This window comes from Microchirus variegatus (assembly GCF_963457635.1).
Source record: "Microchirus variegatus genome assembly, chromosome: 20".
NCBI classification, from domain to species: Eukaryota; Metazoa; Chordata; class Actinopteri; order Pleuronectiformes; family Soleidae; genus Microchirus; species Microchirus variegatus.
This window is the reverse complement of record NC_139821.1, coordinates 375,410-394,887: the sequence shown is the minus strand read 5'-3', so window position 1 is coordinate 394,887 and position 19,478 is coordinate 375,410.

The following is a 19,478-nucleotide window of genomic DNA, read 5'->3' as shown; positions in this document are numbered from 1 at the left end:
TCTAATCAGCATCTTAATTGGCCACAGCTGTGAGCTGAGCTGGATCATCTCACTAACACAGATTTAGACACATTTGTGAACGATATTTGAGATGAAATGGTTCTATTGTGAATATAGAAAATGCCAACAACAAAACCTGTGTCCATTGCAGAGTCACTTGCGTGAATGGTGAAAAAGATGCTTTTTTTTTCCTGTCGTAATGGCGTGAATGACAAATGTCATGTAAACACAACAGTGATATATTGTCAGTATCAGCATTGAGACGCTCCGACTACATTCTGGTGTGTTGGTTATTTCAAGGACATCAGTTATTACAGACGTGACGTGAGGATGCAGAGGCTGCGGCCTTCAGCGTCCACGTCTTTGTCCCTCCATCAGTGCCCCTCCCCCACCTGTTTGACATTACCATACAGTGTGTGTGTGTGTGTGTGTCCTTGCCCTTCCTTCCTTGCCTCAGCAGTTATGTATAAACCAGCCTATTGGCTGATTGGTCAGACAAATCAAATTTGAAATGAAAACATGAAAACTTTCATCAATTTAATGAATACTGTTTAGAATCTGAGTCCTAGAAACTGTCTGTCAAGTTAATCATTAAGACGTGATATCACACATGTGTTAATGTACAATACAGTTTGATGAAGCTTGATTCTGCAGGAGGACGATGAGCAGCTTCATGTGCACACATCATTAAGACGAGTGCATGAGAACAACAGATGCCTCAAACGTGGATTGAAATTGTGTTCTAGCACAAACTCACAGGACACTGACGTTGGCACTGAGCTTAACGCTTCGTCTCTATCATTTCATTTTCATCCCCTTCCACACCTGTGACCTTGTGCACCACCAGCATTTGGAAAGTAATGATTTATCTGCCAAATAAATTTGTTGGCTCCGTTGGAATGTGTTTAAAGTGTGGGGTCATTCACTAGGTCAGAAATGGCAGCTCGTAAATTGTAGCTAAGCATGTCTTAAATAACAGAAGCGAGATGATAAAGGTTTGAGAAGAAAACAGTGAGATTAATTTGATCTTTTTTAAAACAAGGGGACAAATAAGCTCAGATATGAGGAAACAGAGAAACACATTTAAGATGGATCAAAAGAAGACACCTATAAGGCTCCGTCATGGGACACTTTACCTTGAGTTAGCTTCAGCGCTAAGAACGTATATCAGTCACTTTGACAGTGTGAGGTTAGAGGGCTCATTTAAGGAGTGAAGGCCAGTTTCCCTCAGTGATGTCACCTCACAGAGGCTTTAGTCGCAGCTCACCTGAGCAGAATCTACTTACCTGCCTCTGTTCAAACGTATAAGTCTTGTTGATGCTCGTCTGTTGTGACACTGAGTGTCAGTGGGTGGAACGATGAGTGACTGCCTCCTCCAAACACACCGTAAAGTTACAAAGGAGTGTTTGTCAAACTTTGTTTGTGGAGGAAGTGTTCGAATCCTGCAGAAGTTACACAAAAGTGGTGAATTCTTCTGTGACGAGTAAAGATCTGGATGTTAGTGACACGTCTGCATCGTAGCATGTCTGAGTTCAACATCTATTTATATCACGTGTCACAAAAACGGGACCGTATCTATGTTCCCCGGGTCCTATGTTCCCCGCTTTGTATGAGACCGGGGAACATAGGACCCTTTCTCTAAAAAAGGGTTCTATAGGACCTTCTCTCTGACCCTAACCCTAACCCTTTACCCTGGAGCTCCACACCCAGGCTTCCACAAAGTGGGGAACATAGGACTCTTTTTTTTTTAAAAAAGGTCCGATGCTCCCCGATAGGGGAACATAGGACCCGGGGATCATAGGTACTACCCCACAAAAACAACATGTCTTGTAATTGTTCCTCAGTGAGAGACGGCAACATTTCACTTCTCTGGATCATTTATTTATATATTTATTTTTCCAACAAAGCTTTGTTGTGAGATATTTGGAGGACGGACGACTGAAGAGTCCTGGGATTTACAAACCCGACGTAACACAAAGCAGCTTTGTCTCAACAACAGAGGAGCTGATCTGTGACACAGCATCACATGCTGCACCCGCGCATTACATTGCAAAGCTGCACAGTGTGAAAAAGACACAACTTTATATCGTTGTCATTTACTGAAACAACAGTGACTGAGCTAGCTTGAGTACGTGTAGCACCATATATATATTTTTATTTTCTAGTTGGCCGTGCTCTTATGCACTTGCTCCAAGAACTTTAGATCGTCTAAATGTGCAGCATTAACTAATTTAACTGCATCAGACTTGGTTTTATTCAGATAGTAAAATGCAAACAGAGCTGTTGTGACAGGTTACCATGTGTTACCCGGGATGTGTGTGCAGTACACACATTTCATTGTGTGTCAGCTGCAGAGCTGCTGCTGTGTTTTACATATTTGCATCCAGTGATCCTGCAAACGTTCAGATGTTGCAAATTAGCATCTGCTAAAAACACTGTGGTCCATGCAGTGGACGACTGTTAGCTGCACTGTCAAAGTTTTTGTCTGTCCCATAAAAAATATAAATAAATGAATTGTTCTGAGTTCGTCATGTGGAGGATGAAGTGGTAGAAGATGGATGGATGAAATTAATCCTTGTTACAACTAACATGCTAGCTGTGAAATCAGAACATACATGGGACGACATGACTTCAATAAGACCTGACACATAATCATCTCAAACACAGTGGCCTTTACTCCACACCTTGGTATTTCTCAAGATTCTCGTGTTCCTTCTTCTTGATGTAGCTTGAGATCTATTATCCTCCACTGATCTACTGATCCTGTGCAGCAACGATTAGCACCTCTGTGTTTGTCTTTCAGTCCAGTCTTCTTCTTCAATCATTAATCATTTACCTGTCCTGCCCAGTGTCTTGCAGGTATGCAGCATTAAAGATCTGGATGATTGATAGAAGTGGGCAGATTTACTCTGAAATGGAGGTGTTGTACTACTATTTTGTTCTTCCATGTTTGAGCTTGTGGCTCCTCCTCTCTGCTGAGTTTCAGCTGCCTGAAGCTTTCACTGAGCAGCTCATCACACAGGGTCATCCAACTGAGTAACATCCAAGAATATACCGTATGAAAAGGTATTTGTATGCTGCAAGTCTGTCAAGGCTCTGTCAAGCAATACTATCAGCCCTGACAGAGTTTTACAAGATAAATGATGTCTGAGGTTTGCCCACCTGCAGACATGACTGAGGTAGTTAATACTGGAGCCAAGGGTCAATCCACACAGCTCCAGATCAGACTACATCACCACAGGAGTAGATCTGTGCATGTGGCCGTTCCTCTGAGCAGATGTTGGAGCTCGACGTTAACAAAGGCTAATCGCTAATCAGGGTGGGGTCCTAATTAGCCTCTGCTGACATGAGCCCCAGTGAAAGGTTCACTCTGGCAAAACAAGCCGAGCAGACTGAAAAACAGCTGTAATCATAGAAAAATAATGAGGGAAATACACGGTTGCGGTTGTCCATTAATACGTAAATGCGCTCACATTTGCCATATGCTCATCGAACCCAGTGATATTCACTGAGGGACTAATAAACGGAGGGAAAAGCCAAAGGAAAGAAAACAAAGCTAATGCTCAGCATTGTTGTCTTTGGATGAAGTCATGTTTGCAGTGACTGCTGGTGGTTTGAACTACACACGACCTGTGGGTCAATCTCAGTGTTTGTTTGTGTTGGAATATGACTGACTTTGGTCTGATGATGCATTTGCCCTGTGGACGAAATCAAAAGCAGGAGAAAGAGACGACCAGATGGACGACGGAGATGGATCGGCTGCACTAACAGGCAGATGTTTATGGGCCATTATTTACAAGCTCTTTAATCTGGGCTATTTCCTCGCCCTTGGCAATGGATCGGTCCATGGGTCATGCTGCCTGAACCCCTTCACCAGTGGTCATCCATCTCCTGCTATGAAAGACGCACTGAGGAGGAGGAGAAGGAGGAGGAGGTTGTGAAGAATTAAGAGATTGCTCCTTTTTTGGTGATATTTGAATGTGTTTGCTTTACAGAAATGTGAAACCGTGTCACACTGAGCTTATTCTTTACAGAAAAACGTTATTTCAGACACCTGAAAGTAAAGACCCGTCAAAGACAGAGCTCACTGTAGGGTTTAATGAGCACTTAGCATCTTCTCTAACAATTAACAGACAGTGTTATTTAGTGTTTTAAAGTGTATTTTTCTTCAAATCCCAGACTGGAGTTGAGAAACATTGACCAGCAACAGAAACATGAAGCCTCGATCAACTCGATCTGATCAGAAAAGACGACGACGTTGTCAAATCACCAGAAGTATAGTTTGCTTTGTTCTAATCTGCAGAACAAAATAACCTCCCCCAAAAAACACACACAGACTTATAGTATTGAACATTTGATCAAGTATTTTTCTGGGTGTCAGTGTTGGAATTTGGAAAGGCGAGTATTGTGGGAACTCTCGTGCTGAGAGAAACGACACTGACACCAAGATATTAAGATATTACACAGTAATACATGTTTACCCTGATTTAACAGCTTCAGAGTTGTTGTAATGGTTAAATATCTTGTTGCAGGGAGATCAGGGTCCAGCTCCACGACTAAGAAAGTGATGCATGATGCAGAGAAAGAAAGTTTATCAGCACTCTTTCAGTTTCCTGTGCATACGTTCACTTCACAGATTATGATGCAGTGACCTCCAGGACAACACTGTGTCTTTCCTCTCTCTCCTGCACGCAGACTTTTGCCTAATTTTCCCATCTGCTCGATGGACATTAGCCCACTTGCTGTCCATATCGATTTGTGCTGAGGTTAAAAGCTTGCAAGACCTTGGCTTGGAAATGCGTTGCCTGGCAACTGCTCCGTCGGCCACCCCCTAAAACCCCGCCCTGCTTCAGTGCTCGGTCAGCCTAATGTGGGATCTGCGTGAATGGGGGTGAGGTCTGAGGTGATGGGGGTGGGGGGAGGTGGTATGACCCGGCCTGATAGCAAAAGCCCGGGCCTTGATTTCCAGCCCCATCTGTGATTAAAAGCTCCCCCTTCTGCCTGACACTGTGACCTTAGAGCCCAGACCTCTGTGCTCCAGGGTCACTTAACCTTGAACCCAATTACAAGATAAGGTTACTTAAGTGTGACCCTCGCTGTGCTCCTCACTCAGTTAATAGGACGAGGCCGTGGAAGAAAAGGGCCAGCGCAGCTGATACGCCTCTGGGTTAATTCGCCGGGTTGAAAAAGGTCGTGGGCGGCGGCCGTAAAGAACAGGACAGCGACTTCGATTTCTCATTCAAAGCGAGACTCAGCAATACGATATCAAGGTGGAAGCTAAAGAGCCGAGGCAGCAGAGCTCGTCCTGATAAGATGATTCCATCAGCGTGGCCTAGAGACGCCGCTGCAGCTCAGGACACGTTAATATGCAAAAAGCTGCATGTGCACAGAGCTGAGTGTCAGCATCTGTAATGACTCTGTTCACCTGTGCTCTTGTTAATGTGATGACTGTGCTGTTTGAAGACCCTGCATCAAAAATACATCAATACACATATATATAGTTTGGTATTTGTTGTCTATGCAGATATTTACACATACAAAGATAAATGAAATTGTTCAATTGATTAATTCATCAATTTTTTTTACATTTTTGGCTGATAGTTGCTGCTGTTGTGTTTTTGTCCTTGTTTTTGTCACAGCATGTGAATTTGAATTTGCCTTAAATCTGGTGTTTCAGCTCAGTTTAGATGATTTTATTTTAAGGCCTCACATAAAAAGGCTCTTAAATCACGTCCAAACCCCTCGTTTGTGTCAGATCAGCAGCTGAAACACGTCATTGTTTCCTGTGACGTGACACAGAGAGAACGTGGATTTCTGATTAAAATGTTACAGACGTACGATCGTCAGACTCGAGGCACGCGCTCGCCGTGTCCTCATCAAAATTCCAGTCATAAAAACCAAAACAAAGGCTTTCAAGTTCATTTATATAAAGTGGATAAAGGACCTTAAAAGAAAGGATTAGTCAGTTGAAGCTGACAAAACTTCACTCATGCACTGAAAAAGGACAATTCAAGGGAACAGAAGTATTGAGTGTCATGTTCTATTTGTCATTTCAGTGTGAAAAACCCTCTTATTTTAAAGTTGTCTTCTCTGTGATGAACCCTCACTGTTTCACCTGTGTCTTAATCGTCACAGCTGTTCCTTGTCTCCTTGATTCGTCCTCAGAGGATTTAAGCCACGCCCATTTCCTCGTCTGCTTTTCAAACTCTCTGCACAAACTTTTTGAGCTCTTCTCTTTGTCTTAGGCTGTTTTGTTTGGTCAGTTTTTTTGATTCTTGTGTTGTGTGCTCCTGTGCAGTTTCTGAACTCCAGTCGAGTGTGGAGCGATTATCCCGTTATATTTGAGGATCTTTGTTCCCGTTTGTCCTTGTTGTTGTTTTTTCATGTTAAATAAAGACTGTTACTGCATCTGGGTCCAGTCCTGTTACGTTACAGAGGGAACACAAACATATTGTGTATCAAGTTCATTCTAAAAATATATTTCTATTACTTTTCAGAGCCAGATCTCCTTTATCTCTGTATATATTTGCCTTTTGATGAACAAAAACACTTTTGTTTTTCCGATTCTCTGATGTCAAAATAATACGAGCTGTTGTTTTCCTCTTTTCGTGTCACCTGATTAGCCCACGACTCAGGTCACACAGAGGGGAAAAGATCAGCTGAGAGAAAGTGAGTGAAATAGAGCGATGTGTTAGAGAGAGAGAGAGTGTGATGGTGATGGTGGGGGTGGAGAGAGAGAGAGAGAGACACAGAGACAGAGAGAGAGAGAGAGTGAAGCTGCTCTAACCGTGGCTCGCTGACCGGCAGCTGAACCTCTCGCTCTGAACTGACGATGAACCCTAAACTTGAGGATCTCCGGTCACGGATCTCCCTGAGAGCAACACACACATAATGATGTTCACACGCACACACATGAACACTGACAACGTTACTCACAGCTATTCCCATCACCATCACTGTAGCACACACACACACACACACACACACACACACACACACACACACACACACATGCTCCACACTAATCCACTGGTGGGAAATTCACACACACCCAAATGCACAAAAACACCACACACACACACACACACACACACACACATTGATACTGTGAACATAAATGTTAACCTTTGCCTGTGTGTGTGTGTGTGTGTCGCCCCCCCCCCCCCCCCCCCCCCCTCTATCTGCAACATGCTAATCCACAGAGCTTTGCAATCATGCAGAAACAAGTAACATGTGGAGTGTGAAGGTGTGTGTACACACACACAGACACACACACACAGACACACACAGACATGTCAGAGGTTGCAGCAGCTCTCTAACCACCCCCGCTGTGGCACACTCACACACTCATGAGGGCACAGCAGAATGCACAGTGGGGTCATGGTCAGGTCACAATAACACATAATGATCCTGACTCTGAGTTGTGCTCACCTGACAGACACAGAGACAGACAGACAGACAGACAGACAGACAGGGTAGAGAGGAGGAGGAGGAGGAGGAGGAGGAGGAGGAGGAGGAGGAGGAGGAGGATGAAGAGCAGCAGCGTGACGATAGCTGAGGTTCGAGCAAACATCCAAACAACAGCACATGACTTTTCCTGCACTGAAAATTAATTTTGCTCACGATGATTTTCCAGCTGCAGGAGAAGATTTAGGATATGACTGAATCAAAATCTGATTTACATAATAGATTTGCCCTTCACAACCATTTAAGCCCAATTTATACTGCTGCGTAAAGTGCTCTACGTAGGTTACACAGACCCCTCAACGTCTCCGTAGAGTCTGTCAGAGTCTCTGCGTCTGTCCGTCAAAGGACAACGGAGACGACGAGGGCTGTGATTGGTCCTCAGGCAGAGATAACGCTGCTCTGTGTCGTCCACAGAGGGCGGAGCTGATCACCGCCGACAACGTCGCTGCCAAAACTATAAATATGTCATATCTTAATACACACACACACACATGTTTAGACTCTAAATGGATCATTTCTCACCTCAAATGATCTTAAAACAGCGTTCAGGGACACAGAAAATATTTATTTCAGGTGAGAAACAGCCACTGTTTTAATGTTATTCAGCTGCAACAACAACAACAGTCTTTCTCTCTCGGACGCCATTGCTCACAGAAGCACAACAACCTTGCGTAGCGACCCCTACTGATCGGGCGGGGAAATTGCAGTGCGTATCCGTCACCACGACGGAGAACTATGAAGGCTGGAGGCGTCTCCGTGGTTACGCAGTCTGAGAAGAATAACGTGGTCTTAACTCGCATTCATGCATCCACTGTTGTACATGCAGAGCCTTTTCTCATAGCCATTTTTATGCTGTCATCAGGACCACTTTGCGGTCGTGTGCCTTGCCCAGGGACACGTCGGCATGTAGACTAACGGAGCCGGAGATTAGACCCTCGACATTCCAGTGGAGGACGACCCTTTATACCACTGATCCACAGCTGCCCACAAATCAATTTAAAACTAATGCTGCAGCCAATCATTATGTGTTGGTCTTCAGCGTTAAACTTCTATATTATATATGTCTTAATTAAGGTACTGTTATACTTTAATGCAATACTAGCCCAGTATAGTGCAGCATTAAATAAATACATATATGACATGTATATTTCATGTTCCTGCACTAAAGAGCTGCTGTCGTGTTTCAAGCTGCTTTTGTCAAACAGGTTCCACACATTAAGCAAAAATCCTGGTTCTAGAAAGATAAAAAATGTTTCCTCTTAAAGGTCAACCTTCCTCGACTCTGAGTGATCTGAGCTGTACAGTTTTTCAGCCAGTTGGTGAAACAAAGACTTTCCTCTCATGATTTATTCACTGTACCACGAGTGGGAAATGTGTATTTGTTCAAATGGACCTTAAAAGGAAACACTAAGCTTCATTACTGTTACTGTTCTTTATTATTCTGAGAGCAGCTCTCTTTTTCAGCATCATCATAGCTCACAGTTCACATTCACACATCATCACTGCAGGGACCACGGCCTCTGACTGCAGCTTTTTCACAGCTGCAGGTCAAAGGCATCTCAGCGACAGCAGAGCTGTTACAACACACTTTACACCAACATCATCAGTGGTTATACATGGTTTCTTTAAGGGATTAAAGGCAAACTGACACTCACTGTCAATGAAATCACAATGTAAAACAGATGATCTCTGAAAAAATATCTTCTATTTTAAAATACCAGCCTTTTCCAACTGGAAGTTGAACTTTGAATCATGTCTGAATTATTCATTCTCCTCACACAACAATCCTCACATTTGCAGTTGCAGATCAATGTAAGTCAAGTTGAATACGTTTAAATGTGTTCTATGACTTCAGTGTTTGAAATCTTTCTTTTGTATTTCTTTTCTCCTCGACCACATCTCAAAGACATGATCTGGTCTCTTATTCAGTGCAGTCACAGGTCAACAAGGTCTCAACAGCAGAAACAGTGAAGTGACTAAATCAAACTGACCAGTGCTTCAAAAAAGACCTGACCTTTCTTTGACATCTTCACACATCACCTGCCTCTCACCTCAGGTCGTCCTGCTTCACTTAACTTTCACCGATTGTTTCTAAGCTAAAATTCCAGACTGTGAAACCACAAGAACCCGACGTTTTCACACCCCGACTCTTTCAGACTGTGGTGTTTCTACACGAGTGCTTTAGCTTCAGCGACTCTCCTCACGATGCCTCTCAGAAAAAGGACTCGTCTGTAAGTGTCGAAGATATCAGTTTTTAAACCTGTAGGAGTCACCATGACAGATCCACCTTCAGCAGGTCACAAATCTGCTTCTGTCTGTGGGAGTTGTGGATGATGACGTTCATCAGTTTCCAAGATGAAGAGTTAAATACTGGGAACTCTTTATAGAGACAATTACATTTAAAACTCAAAAATTAAAGACACAGTTTACATCACAGCTTTAACAATTAATCTGTCAATCCATTTGTTTCCCATTTAAGATTTTTAATCCCCAGAGCCCATCCCCCACCCTCCAGACCTGCACCAAATCAAAGGCTGTCATTTTGCACACTTGTTGATAAGGCAATACATGTAGATGGATCTAGCAGGAACAGGAAGAACAGATGTAACAACACTAATAAGAGGTTCATATATAGAGTTAAAAAGCTGTTACCTCAACGACCACAGAACCATGGAGCTCCACTACACTACAGTTTAGTTAAGGCCTCCTGTGAGTTTTATCACCTCTGTAAATGAAGTCATTTTTTATGGGGGTTTTTCCCTCTTCATTTGTGCACATGCATGATTCATAATCAGACGCAGATTTTTCATCAACCCACTTATTGTATAATGTGTAAAGTTAACATGGAGGCCTTCAAGCAAACATTGTTTAAATACAGCATGTTACAGTACACTGTAGTAAAAAGTATTTGTAAAAACAACAGACTGAGTTTGTTAGACATCCTGGTTTCATAGCAAAATATACTTCACACACAGAGCAGCAGCTATTTTATAGATTAGTTGAAGTTTCCTAACACACATGCACGTGTTGTGTTTCATTGAAGCCGATCAATACTTGTGTATAAGTTGTGGATTGGATGTGAAACCAGCAACCAAATCTGATGACAGTTTGGAAGTAATGAATACGTGTGTTGTTTGTGTGTTTAGTAATTAGTAATGCAAAATTAGAAATAAAATAGTTTGCACAACAATATGGGTTTTGCCATTATTGTGTAGTGTGCATAACCCATGTAGTGAACAATGGTGCACATACTGTATATGTGCACACACACACACACACACACACACACACACACACACACACACACACACAGACACATTAGCAACGACCAATTCCCTCAGCTGTGACCTTCCATGTCCGGGTCAGTGATTCCCACAAAATGGACAAAGAGAAACTTGTCGTGGAATCTCAGCTCCCAATTACTCCCCACTGAGCTGCCGGGAGAACAATGCTGCAGGTGAGAAGCAGAATCACAGTCGAGTGCTGTGGCGTCGCCTCAAGCAGCTGCCTGTGCTTTCACAGATGGACAGAACTTTGTATAAAGCAAGGTCTTTAAGTGCATGATGCCTCAGATCAAACATTAGCTCCTTCATCGCTCTACTGTCCAATAGACTCTCTCCATTCTTATACGAACACCAGAGCTTTCTCTCTCCAACGCTCAAAGCTCAGACGTGAGTAGAACGCTCTCCATTCTCCTTCACTCAGCTCTCAGCCCACATCAGGCATTGAGCCAAGTTTACATCAGAGGAGGAGGTTTAGTTCATCACTTCATCGGCCCTTGTTCTCGTAGAACTAGCAGGAAAATGATTGACTGAATGAGCAGTGAACGCTTTATAAGTTGACAATAACCCTATTTCCAGCTTAAGTTGTATCCTGTATAGGTGGCGGCTAGATGTTAGCATGTTGAGTGTCCATTCAGAGTCCATGAACTTTATAAAATATGCACCTCTTATACAGTAGGTGGCAGTCTCATTCTTATCAATCCAAAAAACAAGTATTGTCCTGGATTTGGCCGATGTTTTTCTTGCCCTTGTTTTCTTCTGCTTCTGTTTACTGACTTGTTATTATTAGGGTCAAAGCCTGAGGTCAGGAAGTGTGGAATTTCAGTCAGAATATGTTTACATGGATTTTATTTGGATTGACGTAATTGTTTGTCCACTTATAATCACAGTGGTTCAACTCCAGTTGTCGTTTTCTTAGGGGTTAGTTTTTGTTTCTAATATCATGAAACAAATCATATTTCTATAAAATGAAATAACATAGGGTCAGGTCTATTGTTTCTGGTCTGAAGACATGTTTTCGTACATTTACTATAGCAGCTACAGTTATATTCAGTTTAATTGATAAATCTAACCCTAATTTGATCATGTTGACTTTTGGAATGTACAGATGCTTGATTAAATGATGTGTGTGAGTCTCGGTGGATCCTGGGAGATAAAATGGTTTGTTTAGTGTGTTGCTGGTAGTTTCTTGAGAGTAAGAAAGGTCAGGTTTTCCCCAAGGTCTTGACGTAACTATTTGGAGCTGGTCCAGATCTGATCAGCCATGAGGTTGTGTTGTGTTATTTGTAAGTTCAGTAGGTGTAAATGGTCCTATTGTCATAGTAGTGAAGTCAAAATATTGATCCTGCTGCTCTGACATCATCACCATTTCCAACATATATACAGTCATTAATCAAGTAGAAAAACCTGAAGAGAAGAATCTTGTCAGCACTGATGCTGGAGCAGAGCTGTCTTAAGGAAACACAGTATTATAGAATGGTTAAGGTCAACAACAGAGCCTCGCATTGATTCCTCATATGTGATAAGGTCAAACATTATCACTGGACCTTTGCTCCTGGGTATTTTCCAGTCGTTCTTGCTTCTCATAATCTGTGGGAAACTTGTCTGCTTTTCACAGTTCAATGACCACTCATGTCATCGCTGTCGCAATTCCAATGCCCTCTCTGACCGCTCACTGCCATGTGCACATGATCTAATGTGATTTAGTCCCTTTGTTGCTCTCAGAGCTACTGGATGATTAGAGTCATATTTCATCAACGTAACGGTGAATCCTACAAAATATGCTTCTGATAGACGGACTGGAGGCTTTTTTAGAGCTGTGATGACGTATTAAGAAAGGAAACTCACTGCCTTTCATATTAAAACAACCACTGCAGGTCCTGCAGGTACTGTATGACATTTATAACAGAGCGGTCTGCAAACACAACAGTCGATTGATAAAACCCCAGAGGCCTTGTGGGGATGACTTAGTGGGTCAAATGTAGCCTGAAGATAGTGGGAAAGATGAACTAATGTGCGCCCACACACACACAAAGGCTAATCAGACAGCACTAAAAATAAACCGTCTGAAATATTTAACTTAGTGACCCAGAAAACAACCTCAGCGTAATCATGTTTGCACAAGCAGAGGACGCCACAGCCACAGAGCCATGATATCATTAGTCCTGATGTGTCGTGGCTGTTTCACTGTAGTGATCGCTGTCGTCATGGTAACATATCAAATGCAAATTATATATGTTGTTTTTCTTCTTTAGTGAAAATGATCCAGGTCAAGGTGTCATAAAACCAGGTCAGTTAGCATCACACGATCAAAGGGCATCACATGAACAGCATGGCTAACATTTGAGGCTGAGTATGACTCTGGAAAGAGTGGAGTCACCTTCCACTACCAAGAAGAGTGACTAACAGATAAATGAACATTCAGATGAGATATGCAGAGAGATGGAAAATGTGTCAACATGTGCTTGTTGTAATTGTGTAGAAGTGATGGTTATGTAGTACTGGTGTCTAATGACTGTGGGAGCTCTGTAGACTAAGCCCCTTAAAATGGAAACAACAGCTGAATTGAAAGACTTTGGTGATGTATATAATGTAGATGTTCATCAAAGATAGACATCGGTTCTCCGTCTTTATCAAACCCAGCAAGAACCTGCAAATTCCACACAGAAAGGACCTCAAATATTTATTTGACTGTCATAAAAAAGAGCTGCTAGAAAATGCTTAAAAACTGCTTCAGAACAACATGAACTGAAAGTGTCATAAAAGTTTCATTACGGAATTATTGCACACCTGTAAACATGACACTGGCCTTTATTATTGTGGCAGTGGTGCAAGAAGAAGAAGAAGAAGAAGAAGAAGAGTGATACGGGCCAAGAGTTCAGTTTGTGCACGACTGCAGAGTGAAATCTGTTCTTTAGTCTGAAGGTGCAGCATTTAAATGCCCTGTAGACTCTTCCAGACGATGTAAACACGTAGTGGAACAGATGGACGTTATCTCACAATCCTACAGACTCTGTAGTAACTCTGTACACGACCTCCATGAGAGAATAGGGTGAGTCCAATGATTTCTTTGTGCTGCTTTAACCTCCCACTGGAGAGCTGATCGGTCAGAGCTGAACACTTTTCATACCATGGCTGTGATGTAATGAGTACGAATGCTTTCTACTGAGTAGATATGTTGTCCCTGCTCAGCTTCCTGATGGAGTCAAACTCTAAACTAGTGTTTATGAGCACCTGAAGTCACTGATGATGAGGTTCCTCAGTACTTAATCCCTGGATACTTGTTCCACCTCCTCATTTACTATCCTGAGTGGAAGAAGCTCATCCCCTCGTTGTCTGAAGTCCACGATGTGATCCATGTCTTCTTGATGCCATCTGAGATAAGTCCCACTATTGTTGTATCATCTGCAAAAAGAAAGAGCAGATTGTGTCTCTGAACAACCCTCTTTAAAACCTCTGGTGGTAATAACAACCTCGATATGTATCCAGCCTTCAGAAGCCAAATACCTCAAATGTTTTGAAGCCTCTTGGATGAGAGGTCAAAGGTCGTCAAGCTTAAAAAGTCCAGTTTTCACTTTGACTTTTGATCCAGTCCATTGTTGACCTCATCATGTCAACAGATAATCACTTGATTAACTGGCAGTCGTTGCACTTTACAGATTAAACTGTACAACCCTATACAAAAGTGCCTGCTGACTATAAATACAATTTTTGAAAGTGTTATAAACCATCTTATAACGACTTCCTCACATTTACCCGGGCTTGGCCCCTTCATGGCTGTGGTCAATTCAGAATATCTACTTAACAATGGCCAATGGGGATTGAGTACCCGGCCCTTGACCTGGTGGGGATTTGAAGCAGCAACCCTCTGGTTACGAGCCCAATTCCCTTCCACTTGGCCATGGGCTGTCTGTCTTACAGTATTCCTAAAATGTGACAATTAAACTTGTCGAAGCCCCAGCCACACAAGTGAAGGAACAGCTAACTTTGAGACGGACAAAAAAACATGGTTTCAATGCCAGTGAATTATTAAACATTTGTTGTCTCCATTGAAACCTTGAAAAGCAAAACATGGCTGGAATAGTCATGAGAAAAGTTTAAGATGCCCTAAAAATCACATGAACTTGGAGCTGAAGTTGACTTGGTGACCCCCACACATGTCCTCCATGGTTTGGTCGGGATGACAAAGAGGACACGGTGATTGGCACGGCCCTCTGTCGTGGTTGTAGCTAAACAGCCATGTTCATATTCAGCAGTGATATTGGCCTTTGACCCCTGGTGCAGACACCATTACCATTTTAGAGTTGCACTGAATGTCCAGGCTGCTGCACAACACTATCAATATTAATGTTCTGTGACTGAGGCGGCTTTGGAAGAACTTTCTCCCACATCAATATTGATGGTGTTGCCATACATCGGAGTCGGGGCCCTCTTTAAGGATTTATGAGAGGAACACTGGGGGGGGGGGGGGGTGTTTGTGTGAGAAGGAGGCCAAAGCCATTTTTGGTCGGCACCTCAATGATGTACATTTTCCTGCCTTTCAGAGCAATTTGGTTGGGAGAGGGGTGAGTCCAGCCCCCGACTGATGAGATATGAGTGGAGAGAGCATGTGTGGAGACGGATCCAATTCCCCCGCAATGCTTTGCTGGACATGATAGTTATGGAAAAATGACCGTTTCATTTCAGGGGGATCTGGGAATGCTAAACGGGCGTCTGTTGATTCTGGAGAGGGGGTTATTGCTTTTGGGACATCTTCACAAACACTCCACTGTTGGACCACACATGCAGACACAGCACTAATTCATTATAATATTAGCTTTGGAGACGCATCGATCCATATATCAAGTGTCACAAGGGCGGACTCCCCCCCCCCCCCCCCCCCACCTTGTGTACTCGCATATAAATCATACAAAGAAAAAGAAGAGGAAATTAATGAAAATACAAAATGAACTTTGTCTTTGTCTCATTCTCGTAAAACACCAGCTGAAATCAGCTGCTGTTGTTGTGGCACATCAACTATTATAGGTTATAAAAACCAGTGAAGATAAACAATAATTTGAGTGTTTTGTAATGTAGGGACATCACTGCAGAAAATGTGAAAAAGACAAGTTGACTGAGATCTGGTTCTTCAAATTATTATTACTGTTGTTGTACTATTATTTAAATTGTAATGTAGACACAGTAGTTCTGATACTGTACCTGTGTTTCCTAAACAACAACAATAACCTAGAACAACACAGACTTTTATTTTGTCTTTCTCTCTGTCCAGATTTTTACCGTCTGCTTCTTACAGCTCAATAAACTTCCCTCTGGAAAGGGCGACCAGAACAAGTATGGCAGACAACTCGAGTGTCTTTAAGAGGTTTTATTCTAAACTCAACTTAATAGGTTGTAAACCGGGTTCTGATGATCAGTTACAGATGATGACAAACAAAAAAAGGATTAGCTCTATTCAAGAAGTGCCCTGGTCGTCAAAGCTTTGATGACAATTGCACTTTGATTCCTCACTGCACACTCTGAATAACTGCTAGAAAGTTCTACACCTTCCTTTTCGCTCTGTTATCCTTTGATTCATAAATCTTAAATGTTAAAAACTTACTCACGTTTCTAGTTTGATTAATGGTACGATTCCCACTCACCTTGAACCGTGCACCATGACTTGATTTATCTATTCATTCATTAGTGTTATCTGTCACATCTGGAGTTCTTGTTCCTCATTTCTTTTACTTCACTTTGAAAATGTGTTATTTCATGTTTTACTACATTTGACATGTGTGTAATATGTTCATGAATAAAGGATTGAATAACAACGCTGCAATTTCACATAACATGAGACTCTGTGGTCAGTGTTTAACATTTAGATCGAAGTGAGCAACACTTTGATTACATTGATCCTTAATAAGAACAGACTCAGTGTCAGTGAACGTCTCGTCTCAGGACGACTGAGAAATAACATCTTGCCGAACAGAAATCAGACAAAAGAAGAGTCAACCAAACATGTTCCTCCTTCCCATTTAATACCCCAATCCATTTTGATGCCGACCCATGAGCAGGACCTCTTTGGAGACAAAGAGTGACCTCAATTCAATGTGACATCCCGCCCATCGATCTGGGCGACTGTATCCCCCAGAGAGGGAAGTCTGACTCGCCCTCGTTCTGCCAACACTCACATTTAGCAACAAGATAAAACAGTGTTTTTAATAAACACGATCCCTCCACATATCTCGCCTCATCTGCCCGAGACAGAATTACCCGCCGTGACCTGCGTCGATGAGGCTTCGTCCTCCTGAGCCGTTCGTCTTCGCTCGAGTCCTTTTTACTAAATTGAAAGTGTGTCATAACAAATGAAGAAGGTGTCTGGTGTAGATGTAGGTGGTTTTGAACAGGCAGCTCTGTGACATGGAGCTGAGACAATTACTGTCAGAGAACACAGAGGGTGATGAATCTGCTCTGGACCTCTGTCTGAGACCTGATACAGAGCTACTGCCTTCAGATGAGTCAAATACACTCACTGTTTCTGTCCTACATGTGTGTGTGTGTGTGTGTTGGAGTGAAATGTTGTTGAGGTCAAATTTTCATTGACCTCCACCAAGGAGGTGTATGTTTTCGCCAGTTTGTCTGTTTGTCTAAAAAAACCTGAGCTAGATACAAATGTGTAATATGCTAATGACTAGTATGAGTTGGTTGAGTCATGATTCAAGCGACTCTTTAACGCGTGTCTTTAAATTAACCCATGAGTCACGAGTCACTAGCATCATTAACCCGGATCAGTTGAGTCGTACTACAATTTAATTTAAACAGCGCCACACACAAATTAGAAACTAGCGATTATTAGCGACTCGCGCTAACCAGTCGGTTATGTTGTCATGAGTGAATCTGTTTGCTAGCTAGCAGACGAGAGGTTATTAGGCTATTTCTCCACGAGTCAACAAATCCATAACAAAAGCTATACTTTGACTTCTGAAATAGCATGTTTAAAGGTTATAGGCCTAGGTTTGGTGTATAGATGTAGCATATACAAATAATGTTGGTCGAGTTGTTAAATAGCCCTTATAATAATATTAATAATAATAATAATAATAATAGTGGGTTAATGCTAGACAGACTTTTCTATTGTTAACAAAACAACAACAAAGGATGAATTATTATAATATACTAGGACTGAGTTTTCTTGGCAATTTAGCAAAACTGACTTAAGTGACTCAGAATAACCTGAATCCTTAAAAAGAATTGAGTTTGCCAGGTCTAATGACGAATGACCACACAAAGAAATAATCTTCCATTGCTGCACATGATGCTGAGTGTTGGGGGGGTTTGGTTTGTAAATGCATTCAGCTGCTGAGTCCAGTGTTTGCCGGTGTGCAAAATTGAAGTGCAAAAGTAATTCAGCTCCTGCCATTCAAAGGAGCTGTGTCAGTTTGATTTACCTGTACACATAAACACACACACACACACACACACACACAGCTTTGGGCCACATGTGTGTTCATATTCATATGGTGAAGGAGGAAAAATAAAAAGCTGCACCTCCTCCAAAATGGGGGTTGAGGGGTCAGGGTGTTTGGCCAGGAGTGACAGCTCTGAAATGAACGCATAAGTCAACGCGCTGCTCTTCATATACGAACACAGGCTGCAGTGGGAGGTGAGGGGGGGGGGGGGGTGTTAAGGTCATAAGGTCACCGTGTGTGTGTGTGTGTGTGTGTGTGTGTGTGTGTGTGTGTGTGTAAATGCACAGTCTTTTTCTCTCTCTTTGTCTCTGGTCTATCTCACTCTGAGCTATCAGCAGCTATATTTGCACACACACACAGTGTCACACACACACACACACACAGAAAGTGACACACCTTGAACTCAAAGGTCAAAGGTCGCGTGTGTTCCTGCTCAAGCGCCTTCTGTTTTACACAAACACACACACACACACGCCTGTATCAACAGTATCCCAGTTGAAGCAGGAGAAAACCCCAGGGACACATGTTTAAAACCATCCACAGTATTGATCTGTAAATGTGTGACTTTCTCTGAGTCAAAGTGTTCATATGAAAAGTGAAAAGCTGAAAGTTTGCAGTAGAATCATTTATCCTGAATTTATTCTACGGAAACTCAGGTGGATGTGTTTGCAGTAATGATGTGTGTCATTTGCTGTAATAATAATACTTTTTAAAAAGCCTGCTATTCTGGATTGATGAGCAGATAATAGTATTTGCTCAAGATCACAATAATAATCCAAATATACAGGGTCCTGTATTTGGTCCTGCAACCCACACTGAACTGCCATCTTACAGACAAACACTGTAGATCAGAGCTTCACATGTCCTAAAGTCCAAGGTAGATTATTTTATATGCTTAAAAAGGTTGGAGTTAGGAGTAGAGATGAGTCCATACGATACTCAGTATTGGTATCAGTCCAGTTCTGGTCAAATCACCAGATTGGATAAAGAAGGATAATCCAAAAACCTTTAATAGCTCATCAATGGTTGACTCACTGCAGGAAATAAAAACTACTGACATCATTTTAACTCAGTTAGGTTCTTCAATGATCTTCATGAAATTTGCATCCTTAGATTACTAATGGTTGTGATATCAGTATATTTATCAGATATGAAAATATAACACTGAACCATCCGTAGTGTTGAGAAGTCAATCACATGATATGCAGGTGTTTGTCATTTACCCAGAATCTCCATATAAACACATACAATGTGCAGTGATAGTGGAGACTGGTGTAAGTTG